Source organism: Neofelis nebulosa, chromosome 2 (assembly GCF_028018385.1).
Source record: "Neofelis nebulosa isolate mNeoNeb1 chromosome 2, mNeoNeb1.pri, whole genome shotgun sequence".
In the NCBI taxonomy this organism is placed as follows: domain Eukaryota; kingdom Metazoa; phylum Chordata; class Mammalia; order Carnivora; family Felidae; genus Neofelis; species Neofelis nebulosa.
The window spans coordinates 215,624,992-215,648,697 of record NC_080783.1 but is presented as its reverse complement, the minus strand read 5'-3'; the positions used below and the strand labels follow the sequence as shown (position 1 = coordinate 215,648,697).

At 55.0% G+C, this 23,706-nt stretch overlaps 1 long non-coding RNA gene across 1 annotated transcript; it reads right to left on the bottom strand.

Moving 5' to 3' along the window:
* Positions 1–10,922: 10,922 nt before the first annotated feature.
* Positions 10,923–23,636, bottom strand: LOC131505517 (uncharacterized). The gene is made up of 7 exons (XR_009258434.1): positions 23,265–23,636; positions 21,137–21,245; positions 19,413–20,346; positions 14,314–16,311; positions 13,692–13,994; positions 12,865–13,258; positions 10,923–11,117 (listed from the first exon to the last, which is right to left on the bottom strand). It is a non-coding gene; the product is annotated as an uncharacterized LOC131505517 (long non-coding RNA).
* Positions 23,637–23,706: the final 70 nt, after the last annotated feature.

Below are 23,706 nucleotides of genomic sequence, written 5' to 3'. Positions count from 1 at the left end.
TCAGGCCTGGGGGAAGCATCCTGGCTGCCCTTGGAAGTCAGTTCACTCCTGCCTTCAGTACAGCGCTGAGGGTGGGGTCCTGGGGCTTCTGGCGGCGATGTGAGTGCAGCGTGCTGCCCTAGAAGGCTCGGATTTGAACGGGAGACCAGCTGCGCAGGGCAGGCCTGCCCAGGAGGGGCGACCAGAAGCTTGCTGAGCAGGGAACCAAGGACCGCATGAGCAAGGGCTCCGGCAGAAAGTGCTGTCGCCGCAGAAAAGCCCATCAACCAGCAGTCCCCAACCTGACCCCAGAGCTACAGGGGCAACGGACCTTGTTTTCTGAGCCCCTTCGGGATGGCCCCCTGGTCCTCCCAGCAGCTGGGGCTCGGCATCGGCCCCTGAGGCTTCACAGCCCCCCAGGTGAGCAGACCCAACTTCAGGCCCAGCCTGGGCAGGTGCAGGGTGGGCCTGGAGAAAGCAGTTGAAGGTGCCGCGCTGGACAGAGACTGAGACTGGGGACAGGGCCCAAGGGGTGGGCCTCCTTAGTGTCCTATGTATGAGCCCTGTTCGGGCTGCCCGGTGACCACACGGTCTGTGTTTCTGTGGGCTCAGTTTAACTCCAAAGTAACAGGTGAGGGGATGATCAAACCGCAGCACAACGCAGGGGCACAGCCCCAAGGGGAGGATGGGGAGTGGGGGTGGGGTGGCTCCCCGGGGGGCATTCGGGAGGGGGCTGGGCTGGGCCAGTCGCTCTTCCCAGAAACTGGCCCTCTGGGATGGCAGGTGGAACCTCAGACAGACCCCGGAGTTCACTGACAGCAAGGGTCCTCCTGCCCCGAGGCCCTGACCAACCACCCTGCAAGGAGGGGAAGAGCTGGGGGCTCCCAGGTCCCCTGGCCTGTGCTGAGGAGGGAACCGGAGGGTCAGTCCCCTTGCGTTGTCCTTGCGGACGTCTTCTGTTGTTTCCTTATGAAAGGGGAACCTGTTCGTCGTAGAAAATCTGGAAATAGCGAGCAAGAAAGACCATACACAGTCCCACAACTCAAGTACTGGCCTGCTCTCCACCCCCCACCCCCCCAACTTGTGTCTACATACATATACTTTCACAGAAACAGGCTTTCTGTACCCAACACTTTGTCACTTTCTTCCTCTCCCGGCTCTGTCAAACGCCCACTTCCATGCCGTCGAGGGAGCTCTCGTCCACCCGGAGGCCGTCTCCGTGCAGCACGGCTCTGGCTTATTGTCCCCGCCTGCTGAGCCGGAGGCTTGTCCGCTCTCCCCGCTTTTAGAACTGGGGCCGCCAGAAACCTCTCTGTACGGGCCCGCGGCTTCTGTATTTCAGGCTTTTCTATGTGTTGGCTGCTCGCATCCTAGAAAGGACAGAAAATGGTGTCGTCCTGGGGTTTTGCACTGGTGTTTGTTTTCTCCCTTCCAAAAGTCCTCAGCTGACTTTGCTTTGCAAACCTGCTCCCCCGGTCACCAGTCACCAGACAGCTTACGTGGCGGGATGGGCAAGGGATCGGGTTGGAATTCTGTAATGTTTGTGCAGAGAGAACGTGGGGGTGGGGGGCGGGGGGCCCGGCACCACCCCCACTTCGGTGCCGGGCTCCACTTGAGTTGTTACGTCAGGAAAAGTTCTGCTGATCTTTTAAAAAGTTTGGGAAACCGCCGTTGGCGTCCCACCGTCCCTTACCAAGAAGTCGTGTGACGCGGGGACCCTTCCGAGCAGCAGGACCTAGTTCATCTGGCCCTTCCCGGAGGTGACCAGAGGCGAGAGCTGCCACCACGGAGGGCACAGCTGGGGGTCCAGAGTGGTTCCCCCACTGCAGAGTGTTTTTATGTGGCAGCGACTCTGAGGACATTTTGCTGGGGGGGTGGACGTGGGGAATGGCACCAGGGTGCAGCCAGCGTGGCTTCGGGGCCACCGTGGGACGGTGCACACTTGCTGGCTTTGTTTATGCTCCACACACACACACACACCCCCCCCATTCACTAGGTGAGAGAGCTGGGTCACGGTGACGGAAGAGAGGGTCCCAGGATTTCCACGGCACATTCTTTCCTTCATTCCTCTGTCTCTGGCCAGATTTGCTCAATGAGTATTAGGGTGCCCCTAGCGTGTGCACGGCTGCGCCAGGCGCTGGGGCAGCAATGGTGGGCAAAATGGTGATGCCCCTGCTCCAGGGAGCCCACCCAGAGCAGGGAGGCGGGCCTGGGTAAGCATACAGTCCATGCATTCGCGGTGGAGGGGCTGTGAAGTAATGGCACACGGTGTCTCGTGTGAATAGTCAGGATGCCGGACGTGAAGCTTAAGGACAAGAGGGAGATCGCTGTGTGCAAGGCAAAGGCCCTGGGGCCAGCTTTCAAGGAATTGGAAGGTTAGTGTGGCAAGAGTCCAGGAGAGAGGAGAGCAGAAGGTCACCCGTGAAAGACGGCTGGGAATTTAGATTCCATCCTAAGAAGGGAGGGAAAGCCAATGCTGCATTTCAAGCAAGGGAGTCACAGGAGCAAATGTGCATTTTTAAAGGGCCGCTCGGCAGAAAAGGAAGACTGGGTTGGAGGAGCCCAAGATGAAATGAGGGGGGCGCCTGGGTGGCTCAGTCGGTTAAGTGTCCGACTTTGGCTCAGGTCATGATCTCGTGGTTCACGGGTTCAAGCCCTGCATCGGGCTATCTACTGTCAGCTTAGGGCTCGCTTCGGATCCTCTGTACCTCTCTCTCTGACCCTTCCCTGCACGCAAGCGCACGCTCTCTCTCTCTCTCTCTCTCTCTCTCTCAAAAATAAACATTAAGAAAAAAAAAGAGTGAAAGGAGGAGTCAGCAGGGGCAACCCACAGGACTTGGCTATTGGAGGTGAGGGCGGAGGGGTTTCCAGGTTGACCTCTAGGCTTTTTGCGTGCACCGTCGGCTGGATGGAGGGCCCCTCCTGATGTGGGGAAACGAGGTGGGGGACGGGAGAGTTTTAAAATTCAGCTTTGAGCATTTGCATTGGGCGCTTTGGAGACAGCCGATGCGCACCTGCTCCTGCTGAGCCCTGCCTGGAGCCCTCCTCCCCCAGCCGCAAGCTTCAGGCACCCCTCACAGGCCACCTGCTCTCAGAGGCCTCCGCAGCCGTCTGGGTTCCCCTGTCATTCTCCTCCTCAGCGTCCTACTGCTTCCATTGAGTTACAGGCAGCGGCTGCCTCCCCTTCGGAGGAGTAACTTCCACGAGAGCAGAGACCTTGGCTCACAAGATACTGTTGAGTGAACGAATGAACGTCCACTAGGAAGCTGGTGCACAGGTGTTTCCTGGTCTCGCTCTGAGGAGAGGGGACAGGGGACACGGGGTGGGGGGGGTCTCTGAAGCCAGGGGAGACTGCCAGATGCTACCTGCAGCGGAGACTTAACAGCACCTGCTTTGGTGGGACCCTCACAGAACTGGAGGACAGAACAGGAGCAGACAAGGAGGGGGGTGAGCTGGGGGCTGAGCTGAGACCAGGTCCCCAGGGAGGCTTGGGGTCGAGCGTATCCTATTTCCATGGCAGAGGTGGGGAGGGGCCAAAGCCCCTTCACACCCTGAACGCCCATGACCCTGGCGGGGGGGGGGGGGGGGGGGCGGTCTGAGGGAGGGGTCCTGAGGATCTGTAGCATTTCAGATTGCAAAGAGCTGAGTGACACAAGCTGCCCCTGGGTGCATGGTCCCCCGGCCATGAGGGCGGGTGGAAACCCACCTCCAGTCTCCTACTGGAAGTCACTGGGGGACGGGTCTGACTTAGGCAGTTTCGACTTCCTGGATCCGTTCAGAGGTGAGGCACCCACCGGTACTGGCTGGGGGTCGGCCGGTCGGGGACGGGGGAGTCTCTCAGGAGGAGGAAGAGAGGACAGGCAATTGGGAATGGCCCGACTGGTCTGGCCACCGGCCTGCTGTGACCCTAACAAAGATTAAGGGAGACAGGCTGGATCTGGGGCTGCGGGGCGGGACCTCACCGGACAGTGGGTTTCTGGCCAGCAGGGAGGCCATCACAGAGAGGAGAGCAGGGGCAGAGGGATGGCCTCCCTCCGAGGTCCCAAGGTCACCCCCAGAGATGGACCTCCAACCTGGGAGGGAGCATGCAGGCTGTGGGCGGAGCCTGCACAGAACCAGGCACGAAGCCTCGGTTGACCCTTGGGGTATCTGTCCTGACCCCCTAAAGCCAAATAAGAAGCTAATGTCAACAAAGCTCCTGAGCTGGGGACCAGGTTTCCCACTGGATCGGCGCAAGCCCCGGGGCTGGAGGTTTCCCTGGAGAAAACCTCGGAGAACTGAGTCATTGCTGCCCAGGAAAAGCACATACGATGTCAAAGTGCCCCGGGACAGAAGAAGTGACGTCTCTCTTCTATACTGTTGGGTTTACAGAGAACAATTCTGGGGGGTGACTCCCAGGGCTTTGTTTCTCTGCCCCACTCAGTGCAGTAAAGTCTCCCAACTCCGGGCTGGGGGTGCAGGTGAGATTTCACGGAGCTCTTATCGTTCTGCGGATTCTGCAGATGGGAAGGGTTTTCAGGTGGTGATCTTTTTTTAAGTTTATTTATCTTGAGAGAGACTGAGACAGCACAAGTGGGGGAGGAACAGAGAGACAGGGAGAGAGAGAATCCCAAGCAGGCTCCCTGCTGTCAGCACAGAGCCCAGCGCCAGGCTCGAACCCGGGAACCGTGAGATCATGACCTGAGCCGAAACCAAGAGTCGGCTACTTAAGCGACCAAGCCACCCAGGTGCCCCAGGTGCTGATTTTTTTTTTTTTTTTAACTAAAAGTCGTTCAATTTTTGGAGAACCAAAAAAGGTCTGAGTCCGAGATCCACGTGCAGAGCAGCATTTTCTGTGTTTGGTGTTTTCCTCTGCCGAACTGAATCAAACATTCACTTACTTAGCTTGAATCTTGTGTGGAAATTAATAAACTAGTAAACACGAGAAATTACAGGGGTCACGGACAGGCTTCTGGGGCCACTCGGTGCCTTTTACAGAAATAATTTCTGTAAACGAATCTAACTCTTCCTTTTAATACTAGTGGAGGGGCACCTGGGTGGCTCAGTCGGTTGGTTAAGCATCGGACTCTTGGTTTCGGCTCAGTTCATGATCTCCCAGGTTCACGGGATCGAGCCCCAACGTGGGCTCAGCACCAATGGTGTGGAGACTGCTTGAGAGTCTCTCTCTCTCTGCCCGTCCGTTCACTTGCATGCTCTCTCTCTCTCTCTCAAAATAAATAAACGTTAAAAAAAAAAAAATGTAGGGACACCTAGTGGCTCAGGGGGTTGAGCATCCCCTCAGGTCATGATCTCACAGTTTGTGAGTTCGAGACCCGCATCAGGCTCGCTGCTGTCAGCCTGTCAGCACGAAGCCCGCTTCTGATCCTCTGCTCACCTCTCTCTCTGCCCTTCCCCACTCACGCGCTCTCTCTCAAAATTTCTTTAAAAAAAAAGAAATTTAATATTAGTGGAACTTTCCAGATTAATCCACGCCAATGCTACACATTAGCACAAATCCACATTGCGGGGCCCCAACTTGCAGACCCCTGGGCCTGCTAGGTGTTCCGTCCCAGCAAGGAGATACGGGGTTTCCCCTTCTTAGCTTGCTGCACACCTGACACAGGAAGAAGACCGGGGTGGTTTTCTGAGCTTGACCTTACGGCAAAGTCTAGTACAGAGCGGCCGTCACTGTATTTTATGGTCCAGGCATTTTGTGACCTTGAGTCCTCCCCACAGCTGCTGAGGGGTTTGCTGAGCTGGGATTTCGTCTAAAGATTTAGTTTTCTTTTTGCCCAGACACTGACAATTTGCCATGAACTTGCAGCTTTCACACCCACTGTGGTCGGGCTTGAGGAACAGCCTTCTCTGTTTTGACTTTATAAATAGTAAAGAGGGGAAGCTGAATTAATATTTCATTTTTATGTGGCCCCTTCACTCAAACCGGCCAAATTGCTGACTGCATTCGCTGATGACTTGACAAAAAGGCTGATATAAATGTCCCCAGGTGACCCCTGGCACGATCGAGCAGTCTAGAAAGAGACCAAATTAGCAGGTCCCCTGTTCTGCCTTTATGCTGAGTAAGCAGCAGGCTTAAGTTGCATTTATTTATTTGTTTATTTATTTATACTTATTTTAGAAAGAGAGCAGGAGAGGAGCAGAGAGAGAGAGAGAGAGAGAGAGAGAGAGAATCCCAAGCGGGCTCCACACTCAGCACAGAGCCCAACGCAGGGTTCAATCCCACGACCCTGGAATCACGACCTGAGCCGAAATCAAGAGTCAGACGTTCAACCAGCTGAGCCACCCGAGTGGCTTATGTTGCTTCTAAACACGTTTTGTCGGGGTGCCTGGGTGGCTTAGTCGGTTGGGCGACTGACTTCGGCTCGGGTCATGATCTCACGGTTCGTGGGTTCGAGCCCCGCGTCGGGCTCTGTGCTGACAGCTCAGGGCCTGGAGCCTGCTTCCGATTCTGTGTCCCCCTCTCTCTGCCCCTCCCCTGCTTGCCCTCTCTCAAAATAAGTAAACCATTTAAAAACAATAACAACAAGATAAGCCCCCCTCCCCCCCCCCCCCCAGCTGCTGCCTGAGCTCAGCTCCCTGCCCCAAGTCAATCCCTGAGAGTGGACCACACTCTCCCCGCCTCCCCCCTGGACCGTCACCACCTCAGCAGCCCCTCCATTGCTGCTCCCAGCCCCCACCCAGGGCCCTCGGTCCTCTCTCGCCCTCCTCCTTCACATGCTCCTGGGCCAGAGACCCCACGCAGCCCTGAGGCCTGACAGCCCCTCTCTCCCAGGGAGGGTGACTTCGGGGCTGGCCGCCCCCCTCGGCTGAAGTTTGAGGACGTGAAATCGGGCTTCTGTGCCAACTGTTTTCCTTTGTCCTCAATAAACATCAGGTTTTGTAATTAAAAAACAAAAAACCCCCAAAACCTTAGGGGCCCCGGGGGGCTCAGTCGGTTGGGCATCTGACTCTTGATTTCCGCTCAGGTCACGATCTTGCGGGTCATGGGTTCTAGCCCTGCGTTGGGCTCTGCACTCTCAGATTCTCTCCCTCTCTCCTCTCTGACCCTCCTTCACTGTCTCTCTCTCTCTCTCCCTCTCCCTCTCTCTCTCAAAATAACTAAACTTAAAAAAAGCCAAATATTAAAAAAATAAAATAAAAAAACAGATCAGTCGTTACATGAGACTGGTACTAAGAGGCCCACAGAATCTTTTCAGGAATGAGGGGAATGTTCTTTATCCTGATAGAGGCCATGTTTCAAGGTTGAGTACATTTGTCAAAACTCAGCCAATGCAGTTTACAGTTCTTAAGTTATGACTCCAAAAGGTTTATTTTAGTATTAGTTTTGATTTGAGAGAGAGAGAGAGTGGGAGAGGGGCAGAGATAGGAGAGAGAGAATCTCCAGCAGGCTCCTTGCTCAGCACGGAGCCCCACGTGGAGCTGTATCCCACGACCCTGGGATCATGACCTGAGCTGAAATCAAGAGTCGGAGGCTCAACTGTGCCACTCAGGTGCCCGCAAAAGGTTTCTTTTTAAGTCCTTTTTTTTTTTTTTTTTTTAATTTTTTTAATGTTTTATTTATTTTTGAGACAGAGACAGACAGAGACAGAGTACAAGCAGGGGAGGGGCAGAGAGAGAGAGAGACGCAGAATCTGAAGCGGGCTCCAGGCTCTGAGCCGTCAGCACAGAGCCCGATGCGGGGCTCGAACCTACGAACCTGAGCCAAAGTCGGATGTTTAAACCGACTGAGCCACCCAGGCACCCCCACACTCCTTTTCTCTTTTATTTGTTTGAGTCATCTCTACACCCGCCAAGGGGCTCACACTCACGACCCCAAGATCAGGAGTCACGTGCTCCTCTGAGACAAGCACCCCCCCTTTTTAAGTTTCTTTCTTTATTTAAGTAATCTCTCCACCCAGTGGGGCTCGAATGGACCCTCCACACTCTCGTCCTCGGCCTGGCTGTTCCAGGCCAAGTGTTTCCCCTGGCACAGCCCTCTCATTTTCCTGACGACCGCACATTCCCCCTGGCTGGGGCTCAGCTCAGACTGCGAGCTCCGGGGGCCCACGTCCCCGGAAACATCCTTTCTCCAGAAATGGCAGAGGGAGCAGCCTGGGAGGGCCGCTGCGGGTTTGGTCGTGACATTGACAAACTGGAAGCGACCTGGTGTCCGTCGTCAGGAGACTGATTAAATACGATCAGGTGCGCAAACTCCAGACCCAATTTCCCGACTTCCAGTCCTCCGTCCGCCGCCTCTACCGTAGCTTTGGACGAGCTGCTCCTCTCTGTGCCTCAGTTCCCTCAACTGCGTAACGGGGATAAATGACGGTTTCTCCCATATCCCGCAGTGCCTACCTCGCGGCGCTGAACGCGACACAGGCGTGTGAAGTGCCCGCTACCTAGGGTCACTTGGGGCTTTTCAGAAATACACAAGCAAATGCCATTTGCCGAATAACACGTCAGGAGGTTCATGAACGAGTGAAGGCCTGCACGTATCTATGAGTGTATTTAAGGCGCAAACCAGAGGGCAGAGCTGGCTTCAGGGGCATGAGACCCACGCAGCGACACAGCCCCCTCCCCCCACCCCGTGTTCACAAAGGCCCCCCACGTGCCACTTAATGCTCTGCCTGTACCACCTTGAAAGTCTTAATATTTTTTTTTAAGTTTATTTACTTTGAGAGAGAGAGAGAGAGAGAGAGAGAGAGAGAGCAGGGGAGGCACCGGGAGAGAGGGAGAGAGAGAGAATCCCAAGGAGGCTCTGTGCGGACTCGAGGCTCAACCCCACGAACCGCGAGATCGTGACCTGAGCCGAAATCGAGAGTCTGACACTTAACCGACCGAGCCACCCAGGCGCCGTCCCGATTCTTAATAATTTTTGAACCTGGGGCCCCACATTTTCATCTTGCATCAGGCCCCCCAATTATGTGGCCGGTCCTGACTGGTGGCAACACCTAACCCTGGGGAAAGAATGAGAGCAGGAAGATTCTCTCGTAACCTTCTGTGCCGTATACATGTCTGCAAACCCTCAAACGTGGGTAACTTATGGGTGTATATCCAGCGCGTGAGGGGAGATGTTTAGGGAGAATCCAGGCCCCCAGTGGAGAGGGTGTGGGCTGGGAACGGGCAGAGCTGGGCGGATTTCTTGTTTCTAGCAAGTGAGTTAGTTACCTGTCCACTCACCTTGGGTAAATTAATTACTCTGCCGAGAGTCTCTCCTCCTGGGGGCGCCTGGGTGGCGCAGTCGGTTAAGCGTCCGACTTCAGCCAGGTCACGATCTCGCGGTCCGTGAGTTCGAGCCCCGAGTTCGAGCCCCGCGTCGGGCTCTGGGCCGACGGCTCGGAGCCTGGAGCCTGTTTCCGATTCTGTGTCTCTCTCTCTCTCTCTGCCCCTCCCCCGTTCATGCTCTGTCTCTCTCTGTCCCAAAAATAAATTAAAAACGTTGAAGAAAAAAAAAAAAAAAAGAGTCTCTCCTCCTGGAAAAACAAATAAGCAAACAAACTGGGAATTGTTTCCTACCTCCTAGAGCTGCCCGAATGGAATGAGTCCGCGGTGTGAAGGTGCTTGGTCGGGAACACGGGTAACAAACCGCTGCTTGTTACTGGGTGAGCATGACGGGGGACGGGCGGGGCAGAAGTGCCCTGGAGGACCCACTAGTGACTAGAGACAAGAGGCTGGGGTCAGAAGTTCTCCGCTGAAACATTCTGGGCGACAAAGTGGGAGAAACCAACTCCGATCGGCTTCAGCCGGCAGAGACCCGGGGCAGGGGGAGAGAGGACCAGCTTGGTTGTGCCAGGATGGGAAGCCCCCCCACCCCCACCCCTGCAGGACCTCTGTACTTAGCGCCCAGCGGGGGAGGCCTCCGGTTACCGCCTCTCTCCGCTGAGCCCAGCCCCTGTCGCTAGGGGACCGGTAACTGGGCTGGGTGCTTCTTGGGTGAGGGCAGGTGGGTGGGGGCAGCAGCCCAAGGCGGCAGCAAGAGGAGATGGAGGGGACAGGGCAGGTGCACACCCACTCGGACCAAAGACCAAAGTGGGGGGAAAGAGCTGCTATGCGGTTGGCTCTCACTTTAGCTGCATGACCACAAAACCTCGAGGGGCCCTCTGCAGCCCCGAAGTCCCACCCCTGGGGGGTCCTGGGGGGCCCTGGGGGGACTTTCCACACCCTCACTTCCCGCCCCTATTCTCAACATCTCCTCCCCTCTCCTCTGTCAGCCAACGAGCTCGCTTCCTACTTCACAGAACAAAAACCCACAAAACCCAGGAGAGAAGTCCACCCACTCGCGTGATGCAGCCACCAGCCTACGGACAGCTGCGCCTGCCCCTGCGCCCCCTGCCTGTCGCTGGACTGTCCAGACACCCGGGGCCCCGCCCCTCTGCGGGGCTCCCGCTCCCTGCTGCTCCGCGACCCCATCCAGCGGTAGCGCCCCCTGCAGACGCTGTTGTCTCTTCCCTCCCTTATTCCCACCAGGCTGCTCTTCTCCTACCGGAAAACACTTTTCTTCAGGGTGTATGGGCTTCGCTGAGCTACTCTTTCTGCTTTTTGGAGGGTTTGATTTTTTTTTTTTTTAATATCCCGTTCAGGGGCCGCCCTCTCTGCCTGCTCCCCTTCTGTTCCTTGCCTTTCCCTCCTTTACAATTCAATCCAAAGGGCACGAGGGGGGAGCGGGGCGGTGGAGGGGGGAGAGGCAGCTGTCCTGGGTGGCCGGGTGGGGTGTCGGACCCAGTCTGGTGAGGGGGGAGTCCACACGGGAGGGTGGCCTGGTGGGAGGTATCAGAGCCTGGGGGAGGAATGGGGGGGGGGGGGAAATCCTTGCATGGGGTCATCGCCCAGAGAGTGAGGAAGGCAATGTGTGTGGTGAGGGCAGCAGCTGCGTGATGTGGGGGGGGTGCAGCCCAAGCAGGGTGAGGAGGGCACCCCCCTGCTTCGTTCTCCAGAGCACCAACTGCCACGGGAAGTATTACAGATGCGTTTGTTTCTTGTTTATTTCCGAATCTGCCCCGCCCCCCCACCTGAATGTCCCGCAGGCAGAGTCGTTGTCACCGCAGTATCCTCAGGGCACCAGGACCGTGTCTGGTGACATTTGACAACGTGTGTTGAATGGATGAGTGAAACTTGGAGCCTCGTCCCTTGGTGGTGGCCCAGACCGCGAGGCTTGGTGACACCTGCAAGGGGCAGCGGGGGAGAGGGGAGAAGTGAACCGTGAGGCGGGTTTCTGCTTTGGCCAGGGTGTCAAGAGGGACCGCTTTCACGGCGGCAGGAAGGAAGGGAAGGACCGGGCTAGGTTGGGCAGGAAATTGGGCCGGGGTCAGATTCCGTTGAGGGGACTGCCAGCGTCCAGGTGGAGATGCCACAGGGCTGCTGGGGAGGAGCTGGGGAGCTGGGAGGGAAGCGCTGGAGGGCTCCCCTCTCTGGGCACAGGAGCTGCTGGGAGAGTTAGAAGGTAGAGGCCGGGGCGGAGTGGCCCAGCACCAAGCTCAGGCAGAGAGCGGCTCTGGAACAATCTGCCTCCTGCGTGAAGGAATTGAGAAAGGAATAGGAAGTCTGGGGGAACATACAATATGTTCTCAGCAAAATGAGCTTCGCTGCTGCAATACGTGCCCCCAAATCAGCAGCAGCATGGCAACCCCGGGGTGGAGGCGCACGTCCCCACCCCCGGAGGACCCTGGGCAGGGAGGAAAAGGAATTGCCTGCGCGCGGGCTCTTCGGGCGCCTTCGCCCAACGCGCCGCCGGGAGCGCGTGCGGGACGCCGCTGAGCGCCGATGGGCCGGTGGTGGCGTTGACCTCCTGCGGCCACCAGGTGGCGCCCATGCCTTCCTGGAGCCCGAGCGGGAGGCCCCGAGCTGAGCGCCCCGCGGGAGGACTGGAGGGACTGGCCACCTGGGAGGCCCCGCCCCGGACCCACCTCGGCGTCTTTGTCGGGAGCAGCCTCGCGTCCCACCCTGCGCTCCTTTGGGGGTGGGGGTGGGGTTCACCCAAAGCTGGCCTCCGGACCAGAGGGCACTGGCAGCCCGAGCCCCCAGCACACTTAGCCTTCTATCCGTATACTCAGCCACTTAATACTGCCTGAACGGAGGCATGTGGCTTCACGTCTGCCTCAGTTTCCTCGTCTGCAAATAGCAACGTAATCCCGACCTCGCAGGGGTGTTGCAGAGATTAAATCACATGGTGATGGTGATATACATATAGTGAGCTCTTTTTTTTTTTTTTAAGTTTATTTATTTTGAGAGAGAGAGAGAGAGAGAGCATGGAGGGGCAGGGGGGGGGGGAGAGTATCCCAAGCAGGCTCTGCATTGTCAATACGGAGCCCGACGTGGGGCTCAAATCCACCAACGGTGAGATCATGACCTGGGTGAAACCAAGAGCCGGATGCTTAACGGACTGAGCCCGGCAGGTGCCCTGTCTTGAGCTCTTCCTAAGGGCGGGGCATTGTTCTAACCGCTTTACATAGAACACCTCACGTTATTTAATTTATTTCTTAATTTATTTTAAGTGGGCTCCACACCCAATGTGGGGCTTGAGCTCACAGCCCTGAGGTCAAGAGTTGCAGGCTCCAACCAGGTGCCCCCATAACACCTCATGTTAATAGTTCCGTTCTACGTGGAGCGGCTTGTGACCCGAGGCTGGGTCTCCTCTGCAAAGGGAAGGAGGCGTCCCGCTGGCCCCGGGGAGCTGCTCGGTACTGGGGGGGGGGACTGCTATCCAAAGAGGGCAGAAAGGGGCGGGCACGCCTTTGAGGCTGAAGGCCGGAGGGCCTCTCTCTCTTTTGCAGTCTGCAACCCAGCAGCCAGGCCTATGGGGAGCGGAGGCAGCGGCGGGGGTTGGGGGGGGGGGGGCGCAGAGCCCACCCACGGCCCAGAGAGCAGCAGAGGGACCGGTGACACAGATGGTGCCTCCGGGCCTGTCCATACCTGGCTTCTGCTGTGGTCTGGAAGCCCCCAGAGGCTTCTGGGAAAGGGACCCCTGTCGTGACGGGTGAGTGAAGGCCACAGCACGACATTGTGGTTTCAACCTCAGAGATGGGGGGTGGGGGGCCGCGGTGCCTTCTGTACCGGTGGCCAGGTTCCGTGGGCCTGGGGGGCTCCATCTACGACTCTGTGGGATGACGGGGACCTGGACGTCGTGTCCCGGGGCCGGGAGAGCTGGGGTCCAAGTGAGGGCTCCGGTGGGGGGGGAGGGCCTTCGGGGCGTTGTCTCCCTGCTCCTTGACCTCACCCCTGCCTGGGTACCTCTTCTCCTTGCTCTCACTCTGACGATGCCTGTCAGGTGTGAAGCTAGAGGACTGGGGCTACCCCGAGTCCCCGGCTTGAAAGGGAAAGAGGGTTCTGGACTCATCTGGAGTTCTGAGTCCTTTGGGCTGTCAGCCGGCTGAACCCCCTCCCTGGTACCGCCACCCCCGTCTCTAACAAAGGAACCAGGGCACTTGGACCTTCCCGCTCACACATTGCAGGAAACAGGCTCTCAAGGGATGAGCCGTCAGTCGGCAGCCTTTTCTTACCACCCGTTCCGATGTGCTCAGACCAAGGAGCCAGAAACAGTGCTCCCCCTCCGCCCTCCCCCCCGCCCCCCTGTCCGCTCACAGGCCCAGAACAAAAACACACCACAAATAGAAATCAAAGTCTGAGAAAGAATCAAGGAGCCATGACCCGGCCGTGGGAAAGGCCGTGTGGCCTTGGCCGAGTCGCTGAACTTCTCTGAGTCTGTTGGCCCGTCTGTAAACGGGGGTGGGCGTACTAACCTTGAGGAGCCGCTGTGAACAGGTGAGAGATGTCAAGTGCAGGACACAGATGTCGCGTTTGCTCTATAAGACACAGCCCCTAAAAATACAGCGGAAGGGTCTTTCCTGGACTCTCCCACCAGCACCCCCACCCCACGCCCCCACGGCCCGGGCTGGGGCTGCCCCCTCACCACTTTCCTGTAAGGCTGCGGGTGAAAGGGCGGCCAACGCCCGGGGAGCGTTTCTGCAGCTTTTGCTCTCAGGCTCCACTTCCTGTTTTTCTCCCCAACGAATTTTGCACCATTGCCCTTTCATCAGCGCACGCTGGGGGGTGGAGAGGTGAAGGTGAAGGGGAAGGAACCCTGGGGGGCGGAGGATCCCAGGGGTGGGGGCCTCAGGAAGCTGGGGAGAGCAGTGTATTCCATGCGTTGTGCCATCCAGCTGCCAGGCTCTGGGGTCTGTGGTCTCCAGCTCGGAGCACAGGCAGCAGCGGAGGTTGGGAGGCTGGTGGGGGAAGCCGGGGGGGGGGGGGGGGGAGGGCGTGGGGGGCTGCGGCTGCCAGACGGGAGGAGCAGAGGCGCCCTCCTTCCCATCCTCATTCTGGAAGCAGTGGTTTTTTCCTAGACGTGGGAGCAGAACCTACAGATGGACCGATCCAGGCTTAACCCCCATGTCCGGTGATATGAGGGGTGGAGGGGCCGCTCTGGAAGGTGAGTCTGGACTCCCTGAGGCTGTCAAGCCTCTGAGCATCTGGCTCCCAGTCCCTGGGTGTTGGGCGCCTGCTGGAAGGAAAGGAAGGAGCTGTTCCCACGCTGGCAGGACCAGGGCCTTTGTCCTTCCTCTCCCTTGGCTGCAGACCCCTGACCCTTCTGCTGGGCAAATCCTGTCCAGCCATGACTGGGTCATTCATTCATTCATCCCACACTTCTACAGACTCACTTGTAACACTCTGGGTGCCGACACCGAGCTCACGCCGGGATGCCAGCCCGATCCATGCGGAGGCCCCGCTCTGAGGAGCAGCCAGCACCCTGGCAGTCGGAACTGAGCAGACCGAGTGCTACAGTACAGGGGATGCTGCAGCCTGGAACAAAGACCCTTCTAGACAGGGGCCAAGTGGGCGATATCTGTGCCAACCGGCCAGGCAAGGAAAGAGGCGGAGAGGGCAAGAGGAACAGTTGGGAAGGGCAGTCCAGGCAAAGGGAACAGCATGAGCAAAGGCCCAGAGTCAGGGAGCTTGGGGTGGTCCGGAGCCACAAGTCGCAGCCCTTGGTGCAGCATGAAGGGCAGGAGGAGGTGGTGGGAGATAACCCCAGGTGGGGGGGGGGGGGGGCTAGTCCAGTTGGCTCTCTTGATTATTAGATGTCTTAAGTTTGTTCTCCAGCCGCATGCCCCAGGGTAGGTCGCTGTCCCAGCAAATGAGTGACCCCAAGAATCAGAAATCAGTCGCTGACTGCTCAAGCAGGAAAGGAGACTTTATAGCAAAGGCACAGGATGTTCTCATGGAGCCCAGACACGCAGCCCAGTTTGGAGCACGAGAACTCAGAGCTCTTGGATTCTTTCTCAGCACCGCTTGCTTGCCTGTCCCATTTGCCCACCTGCGTCACACCTGCCATGCTGATGTGGCCTGGATCCCTTCTCCCAGAGAGAACTATGTCCGGGTCCCAAACCCCGGGAAGCAGGAATCGGTTATGGCCAGCGGTCAAGTTTATATGCTACATTTCTGTCATGACAAAGCGAGGAAGGGCTACGAGAAGAGGGGGCCAGATGGACGGCCAAGAGCATCCACTCTCCATCACACACACACACACACACACACACACACACAGACACGCTTAATTCCTTCGGCTTTCCCCAGATATCTCCATTCTGATTGCTCTTGCTTAATCGTTATGCCACAAAGTCCGCCGCAAATATCTCGTCCCCCTGCCAAATGGGAGGCGATCCAAGTCAGGTCCAACTATTGTGTCCAGGGCTCCATTCTCAGAGCTGGTATCTTCAGCTGACACCCGGTCCTGTCTATTTCTACGGAGTCTCATCTAAGGTGGCTCCTTGGATCTGTCTCAATCTGTAGGCTAAGCGATCAGTTTAACCTCTCCTTCCGTGCTTGATCTCTAGAGCAGAAAAGCGAAGGAAGATACAGAGCACACATCCTGGTCTTCTAGCCAAGAGGAGTAAATTAAACCTCAGGAACAAGATATTCACGGGGTTTGCTTTACGGGTTACCTTCTTCGGCTTCTTGGTCGGCAAACATGGCCGCCCCCGGTCCTGCCCACTGGGAAGGGATCCCTTCTCTGGGGTCTTGCAGACCCGCCCTTGAGAGATTCTTGGGACACCTTGTTCTAGGAGGGGACACAGCTACCCGGGAACCTGCTTCACATTGGTGCTGGGACGTGGGCTTAGGAATCACCCAGAGGGTAAGCCGTCACAAGCCCCAGTTTGCCAGGTTTTAGGGTTTCCTGGAGTTTCGATTCCCACAGAAGCTTAGTTAATTGGCTGTCAGTTTTGTTTTGGGTCATGTCATTGACCCAACAACCACTGCCATGAAATCCTGTCCAGTAGAATATTCAGCCGCAGACTGGGCCATCCCCCAGGGCTGGGGTTTCTCAACAGCAAGCATGGTGGCTGGTTTTCTTCTTTCAGCCTAAAGGTGAGGAGAGGAAATCATCATCTAACTTGGGTGGAAAGAAGGCTTTTTATCTAATTTCTCTTCTTTTTTTTTTTAATTTTTAACGTCTGTTTATTTTTGAGAGACAGAGAGACACAGCGTGTGAGCAGGGAAAGGGCAGAGACAGAGAGAGAGAGAGAAACACACACACATAGAATCCAAAGCAGGCTCCAGGGTCCGAGCTGTCAGCACAGAGCCTGATGCAGGGCTCAAACCCATGAACTGTGAGATCATGGCCTGAGCTGAAGTCGGACACTTAACCGACTGAGCCACCCAGGCACCCCTAATTTCTTTTGAAATGCTACCCCTACCTGCCTTCATGGCACTTGACAATGAGAGGCTAAAGGGCCAGAGGTTGAGGGTTATTCACTCCCGTGGCTCTTCCCAAATATCCCTGTTTCACTTGCCAAGCTCACAGACTTTTGTGTTTGGTGCGTTAACCTTAGGGTCACGCACAATGTGGCTCCTGCTATGCGGCAGGTTCATGACTATTTGATGCGTGGTTGTCACTGGCTATAGAAAAAAGGACTTCCCCCAACATAGTTAAATATTTGCCCCGCCCTTCCCCCCGATCTTGAGCAGAATTGAACAAAAGCTCATGTTGTGGCACCTTCTGAAGGCTGCTAGAAGGAATTCACATACTAATATGCCGGACAAGTTTCTTAAAGCGTCCCCCTTGGTTGGCACATGTTCTGAGTCCCGTGAGATCACTGAAGACAGATGAACTGATCTGTTACCACCGGCACGAACTGCTGATGTTCGTCGAGGGAGTGGGAATCCTCATCACCCTTCTCTCTCAAGTCTCTCTCAAGTCACCCAAGTTTCAATACCTTCTTTAAAAAGCGGCTTCCTTAAATGTCCATCAACTGATGAATGGATAAAGAAATTGTGGTTTATATACACAATGGAGTACTACATGGCAACGAGAAAGAATGAAATATGGCCTTTTGTAGCAACGTGGATGGAACTGGAGAGTGTGATGCTAAGTGAAATAAGCCATACAGAGAAAGACACATACCATATGGTTTCACTCTTATGTGGATCCTGAGAAACTTAACAGAAACCCATGGGGGAGGGGAAGGAAAAAAAAAAAAAGAGGTTAGAGTGGGGGAGAGCCAAAGCATAAGAGACTGTTAAAAACTGAGAACAAACTGAGGGTTGATGGGGGGTGGGAGGGAGGGGAGGGTGGGTGATGGGTATTGAGGAGGGCACCTTTTGGGATGAGCACTGGGTGTTGTAGGGAAACCAATTTGACAATAAATTTCATATATTGGAAAAAAATAATAATAATAAAAAATAAAAAATAAATAAATAAATAAATAAATAAATAAATAAATAAAAATAAAAATAAAAAGCGGCTTCTTGGGGTGCCTGGGTGGCTCAGTCCGTTAAGCGTCTGACTTCAGCTCAGGTCATGATCTTGCGGCTCGTGGGTTCGAGCCCCGTGTCAGGCTCTGTGCAGACAGCTCAAAGCCTGAAGCCTGTTTCAGATTCTGTGTCTCCCTCTCTCTGACCCTCCGCCGTTCATGCTCTGTCTCTCTCTGTCTCAAAAATAAATAAACGTTAAAAAAAATTTAAAAATTCAATCAATAAATAAACATTTAAAAAAACGAGAAAAAATAAAAAGCTGTTTCTTTCCATTCCATTTCTGATGCCCATTTCTGTATTAATTCTGATTGTTGGTTGTTTTTTTTCAAAAAACAGAAATCAGGGAGCCTGGCTGGCTCAGTCAGCAGAACACGTGACTCTTGATCTCAGGGTTGTGAGTTCGAGCCCCACGTTAGGTGTAAAGATTACTTAAAAAACAAAAACAGAAACCAACTCAAGAGGGTTTGTACTGGGTTGAATATTATCCCCCCCACCCCAGATTCATGCTCACATGGAAACTCAGAATGTGACCTTAATTGAAAATAGAGTCTTTGCAGATGAAAGAAGATGAGGTCATCCTGGATTAGGGTATCTTTATAAGAAGAGGGAAATTTGAACACAAACACAGACACATGGGGAGAATGCCAGTGAAGACGGAGGGAGAGATCAGAGTGTTGCATCAACAAGGCATTGAACGCCAAGAAGGCAGCACCAGAAGATAAGAGAGAGGCCTGGAACAGATTCTCCCTAGAGCCTCTGTAAGGAGCCAGCCCTGCCAACATCTCAATTTCAGACTTCTGGCCACTAGAACGATAAGAGAATAACTTCCCGTTGTTTTAAGCCACCCAGATTGTGCTAAATTGACACAGCGGTCCTGGGAAATGGATACAGATTTTAAGCAAAATAAGGGAATAAAACCTAAGGGTGTAAGCGACTTTCAGAAGAACCCAAGGGCAGGGGCACCTGGGTAGCTCAGTCGGTTGAGTGTCTGACTTTAGCTCAGGTCACGATCTCACGGTCCGTGAGTTCGAGCCCCGTGTTGGGCTCTGTGCTGACAGCTCGGAGCCTGGAGCCTGCTTCGGATTCTGTGTCTCCCTCTCTCTCTGCTCTTACTCTGTTCATGCTCTCTTTCTGTCTCTCAAAAAATAAATAAATGTTAAAAATTTTTTGAAAAGCTTATTTTATTTTTGAGAGGGAGAGACAGAGTGTGAGCAGGGGAGGGGCAGAGACAGAGGGGGACACGGAATCCAAGGCAGACTCCAGGCTCCGAGCCGTCAGCCCAGAGCCCGACACGGGGCTCGAACTCACGAACCGCGAGATCGTGACCTGAGCCCGAGTCGGATGCTTAACCAGCTGAGCCACCGGGGCACCCCTAAGATCAGCCTTAAAAAAAAAAGAACCCGGGGCGCCTGGGTGGCGCAGTCGGTTAAGCGTCCGACTTCAGCCAGGTCACGATCTCGCGGTCCGTGAGTTCGAGCCCCACGTCAGGCTCTGGGCTGATGGCTCGGAGCCTGGAGCCTGTTTCCGATTCTGTGTCTCCCTCTCTCTCTGCCCCTCCCCCGTTCATGCTCTGTCTCTCTCTCTGTCCCAAAAATAAATTAAAAATGTTGAAAAAAAAAAAAAAAAGAACCCAAGGGCGAGAATGCAGTGGAACCTCAACAAGATACACGGAAAGGAGCTGAAAAGTTGCCTGAAATCGTATCTCTCACCTGTGACTGTCTCTTCCTCTCTACATCTGCTTCTTGATTCTCTCTCAGTCTCTGTCTCTGCACAGCAGCTTCTCTGATGGCTTCAGTCCTTTTGAGCAGCGTAAGCGACCCACAGCTCCCTCGCGTGAGTGCACAGCACCCAAGCTCCAGGCACCCGAGGAATCACTACTCTGTATTCCTAAGGGAACCGCTGGCTGGCGAACCTGGGGCCAAGTGACCAGCCCCCGGCCATCAACTTGGGCATGCGTAAAGGCAAGGACATCTGACCAGAGACGGTGTGGAGAGCCACGTGGCTCAAGAGTCCCCTCCAGCTACACCCACGTGCACACGTCACACTGCCAGGGGGGCGACCCTGCACAGAGGCAATTCTGCAGGGAGCGTTGTTCGCTTGGCGACGTCATCCTTTCCCATGATGCTACAGGCTTCAGAAGGCCGTCTTCGATGGGTGCACACCATTCCATCAGGTGGGCGTGCCATGGCTTCCTCTGGATAATTCTGGCCCAGGGGAGAAGGCGGGCCCTTCACAGGGTTAAGGTGACACGCTTTCGTCCTCCCGTTTTTGGTTCAGTGCCCAACCTCCTGCTGCTGCTCGGCCAATAGACCTCACGCTCTTCCCGTCACCTGACGTCGGGGGCCTAGGAAGGCTGCCACTTAGGGCACTCCCACCCGCCCGCCGGTGACCTTGGCGAGTTACCTACAGCATTGCCTTAGTTTGTTTGCCTGTGAAGTCAGGATAATAACAGCATGTGCTCCATAGGGGGCTCCAAGGGGAGGAAACAGGACAGCCTGAAAAGCATGATCATGCTGACCGCTCACCATCGTTCTGCATCGGTTCATTTGCCGTGTAGCCAGATTTGCTGGTTCCATGACAATCCCCCGAAGAAACGAGTGTGTATTAGTTTCCTGTGGCTGCCGTAACAAAGCACCACAAGCCCTGTGGTTTAAAAAACAAAAACCACACAGAAATTTGGGGTGCCTGGCTGGCTCTGTCAGTAGAGCATGTGACACTTTTTTTTGTTTTTTTTTAATGTTTATTTTATTTTGGGAGAGAGAGCGCGTGCGCCCGCGTGCGAGCTCACGACCGGGGGAAGGGCAGAGAGGGTGGGGGACAGAGGCTCCAAAGTGGGCTCTGAGCTGACAGCACAGAGCCCGACGCAGGCCCCGAACTCGTGAACCGTGAGATCATGACCTGAGCCGAAGTTGGAGGCTCAACCGACCGAGCCACCCCGGGCGCCCCAGGCATGTGACGCTCAACCTCAGGGTTGTGAGTTCAAGCCCCGAGTTGGGTGTAGAGATTATAAATAAATACACAAACAAATAAATAAATTAACTAACTAACTAAAAAAACAAAAACAAAAACAAAAAAAACACCAGATATTTATTCTCTCACGGTTCAGGGAGAGTTCAGAACCAAGGGCCATTCCCTCCAGAGACTCTAGGGGAAAATTCTTCCTGGCCTCTTCCAACTTCTGGTGGCTCCCAATGTTCCTCGGTTGGTGGCCGCTTTGCCCCAGCCTCTGCCTCCAAGTGCACATGGCCTTCACCTCTGTCTCCACTTTCCCTCTGTCTTCCTCTCGTATGGATGCTTGTCACCGGATTTAGGACCCACTCAGATAATCCAGGATGACCTCATCCCCAGATCCCTCACTTAATTACGTCTGCAGAGACCCTATTTCCAAATAAGGTCGCATTCCTAGGTCTCAGGGAGTGGGGTTTGGACATACCTTTTCGGAGGCCACCATTCAGCCCCGTCCAGGAAGAACATGGCTGTCCTCTTTCTAACTCCTCTCTCTCTCCTTCAGCATTTATGCTCTTTGCGTCTCATTTTCCTGTCTGGGGAAAAAAGTCACCAGACGTATGCCTTCTCATTTGAGGTTTTTGGGGTTTCACCTGGGGGTGCTCCTCAGACACAATGCCTTTAATGATCGATACCTATCTAGAGGGATACTTATCTAGACAGAACAGGTCTAGATGCATAATGCAGGTGGCATTATGGCCGGGCTCAGCTCGCGAGCAAAACTCAGCTCCATCCAGCACCGCTCGTCTGCACCCTGTTTGCAAAGCTGCGTCTGTCTCCAAACCACTTTCACCGAAACATCTCTTGTCGGTCTGACGAGCTCTCTGAAGCTGGGGTAATAAACCCCATCTTAAGGAGGAGGGGACAGGCTGGGGGTGGGGTGGGGCAGGGCTGGGTCTCAGGGTCCCCAGGGAAGGTTCAAAAATACTCTCTCCACCCCAACAGGCTCCAGGGCCACGCCTTCTCACTTTCTGCAACCGCCCCCCCGCCCCGGGGGACTCTGACCCCCGCCCCAAACCATCGTATTCCACGCTGTAACACAACGCCTTCTCCCCCTCCCACACCTCCCCGTTCTATTATTTTTTTTCTTTAAATAAATGTTTAATTTTAGAAGAGTTTCAGATGGGGGCGCCTGGGTGGCGCAGTCGGTTAAGCGTCCGACTTCAGCCAGGTCACGATCTCGCGGTCCGTGAGTTCGAGCCCCGCGTCAGGCTCTGGGCCGATGGCTCGGAGCCTGGAGCCTGTTTCCGATTCTGTGTCTCCCTCTCTCTCTGCCCCTCCCCCGTTCATGCTCTGTCTCTCTCTGTCCCAAAAATAAATAAAAAATGTTGAAAAAAAAAAAATTTAAAAAAAAAAAAAAAAAGAAGAGTTTCAGATGTACAGGGAAGCTGCTCAGAGGATAGAGAGTTCTCACATACCCCACACCTAGTGTCTTCTCTTGCTAATATCTTACGTGACTACGGCACATTTGTCACAACTAATGAACCAACGTCGAGACGTTATTCTTTTTTTTTTTTTTTTTTAAATTTTTTTTTTCAACGTTTTTAATTTATTTTTGGGACAGAGAGAGACAGAGCATGAACGGGGGAGGGGCAGAGAGAGAGGGAGACACAGAATCGGAAACAGGCTCCAGGCTCCGAGCCGTCAGCCCAGAGCCCGACGCGGGGCTCGAACTCACGGACCGCGAGATCGTGACCTGGCTGAAGTCGGACGCTCAACCGACTGCGCCACCCAGGCGCCCCGTCGAGACGTTATTCTTAACTCAACCCGGGCTGCCTTCGTTCCTACCTCCTGTCCTCTTTCTGTGCCAGGAGCCCAGCCAGGGCACCACGTGACATTGCCATGACACATAACTCCTTAGGTTCTTCTGGGCTCTGATGGCTGCTCCAGTTTCCCTGGTCTTTGATGATCTTGACAGTCTCGAGGACTGGGCAGGTATCTTTTGTAGACCCCGCTGTCTCTCCTGCACCTCTCTCTCCCCTCCTCCCCTGCCTCCTATTTCTTTGCAGGGCTTTACTACTTTAAGACACTGTAGCTTAGTTTTATTCTTCATAGTTTCTCTTCCCGCGGAGGATAAGCCCGGGGAGGGCGGGTCTTTGGCTTGTACAATGCTCTATCCCAGGGCCCAGACTGTAGCAGGCAGGCATGCGGGCCAAATGAGTCAGTGTTACAAAACCTGGGTCATCCCCAGTTTATGGAGGCAGGAGGTCGGATCCAGCCTCATGACCCCACACCCTGGTGCCCTTCTTTCCCCAATCCCTCCACAGCATCAGAAGATATGTGGAAAAGCCAACTGCTCTTTCTGGAACACTGACTTTGTACCAGGGGCAGGACCCTCCCCCAGCCCCGGGTCAGCAGGGCTGGAGTGGTCCTCCCAGCCTTTGCACAGCTGGTAGGTGGTTGAGCTGGGATTCGAACCCGAGGCATCCTGAGTTTAGAGTTGTTTGTGTTTTCCAAAAAGGATAACTCGATTTCTGTCTGGAGCCCGTATTTAGTTGGGCCCAGACACTCAACCTCCATCAGTTCAACCCGGGCCCCAGAAAAGCCTGGTTCACCTGGGCCACCTCTGAGCTAATCTGGGTCTTTCTGGATCATTCAGTCCAGCTGTGAGTCATCGTCCACAAGGCACAGCCTGGGGATGAGGGCTGCAAGGACCCCTGCCTTCTTTTCCTCAGGCTCCTCCAAGCCCGAGTCCTCAGAAGTCAGCCTTTCCAGGAATCAGTTCTGACCTTGACCTCGTTCTCTCACGGTCTGCAGGGCCCTTCCATCACCACCACTGTGACCTCGTCCAAGGGGCCTACGGTGAGAAATGCATTTTACATCTTGACCGAATGCACACTCACACATACCTAAAATCTGACCGTTTCTATCCTGTTCCGTTTTTTAACCTTGACCCACCGAACGGGTTTCCAGTACACGAATGTGTTAATAGGTCACAACCTGCGGCTGCTATGGGGAAATACTGTTGGAGAGCCAAGCACAGAGACTGTGTTCTAG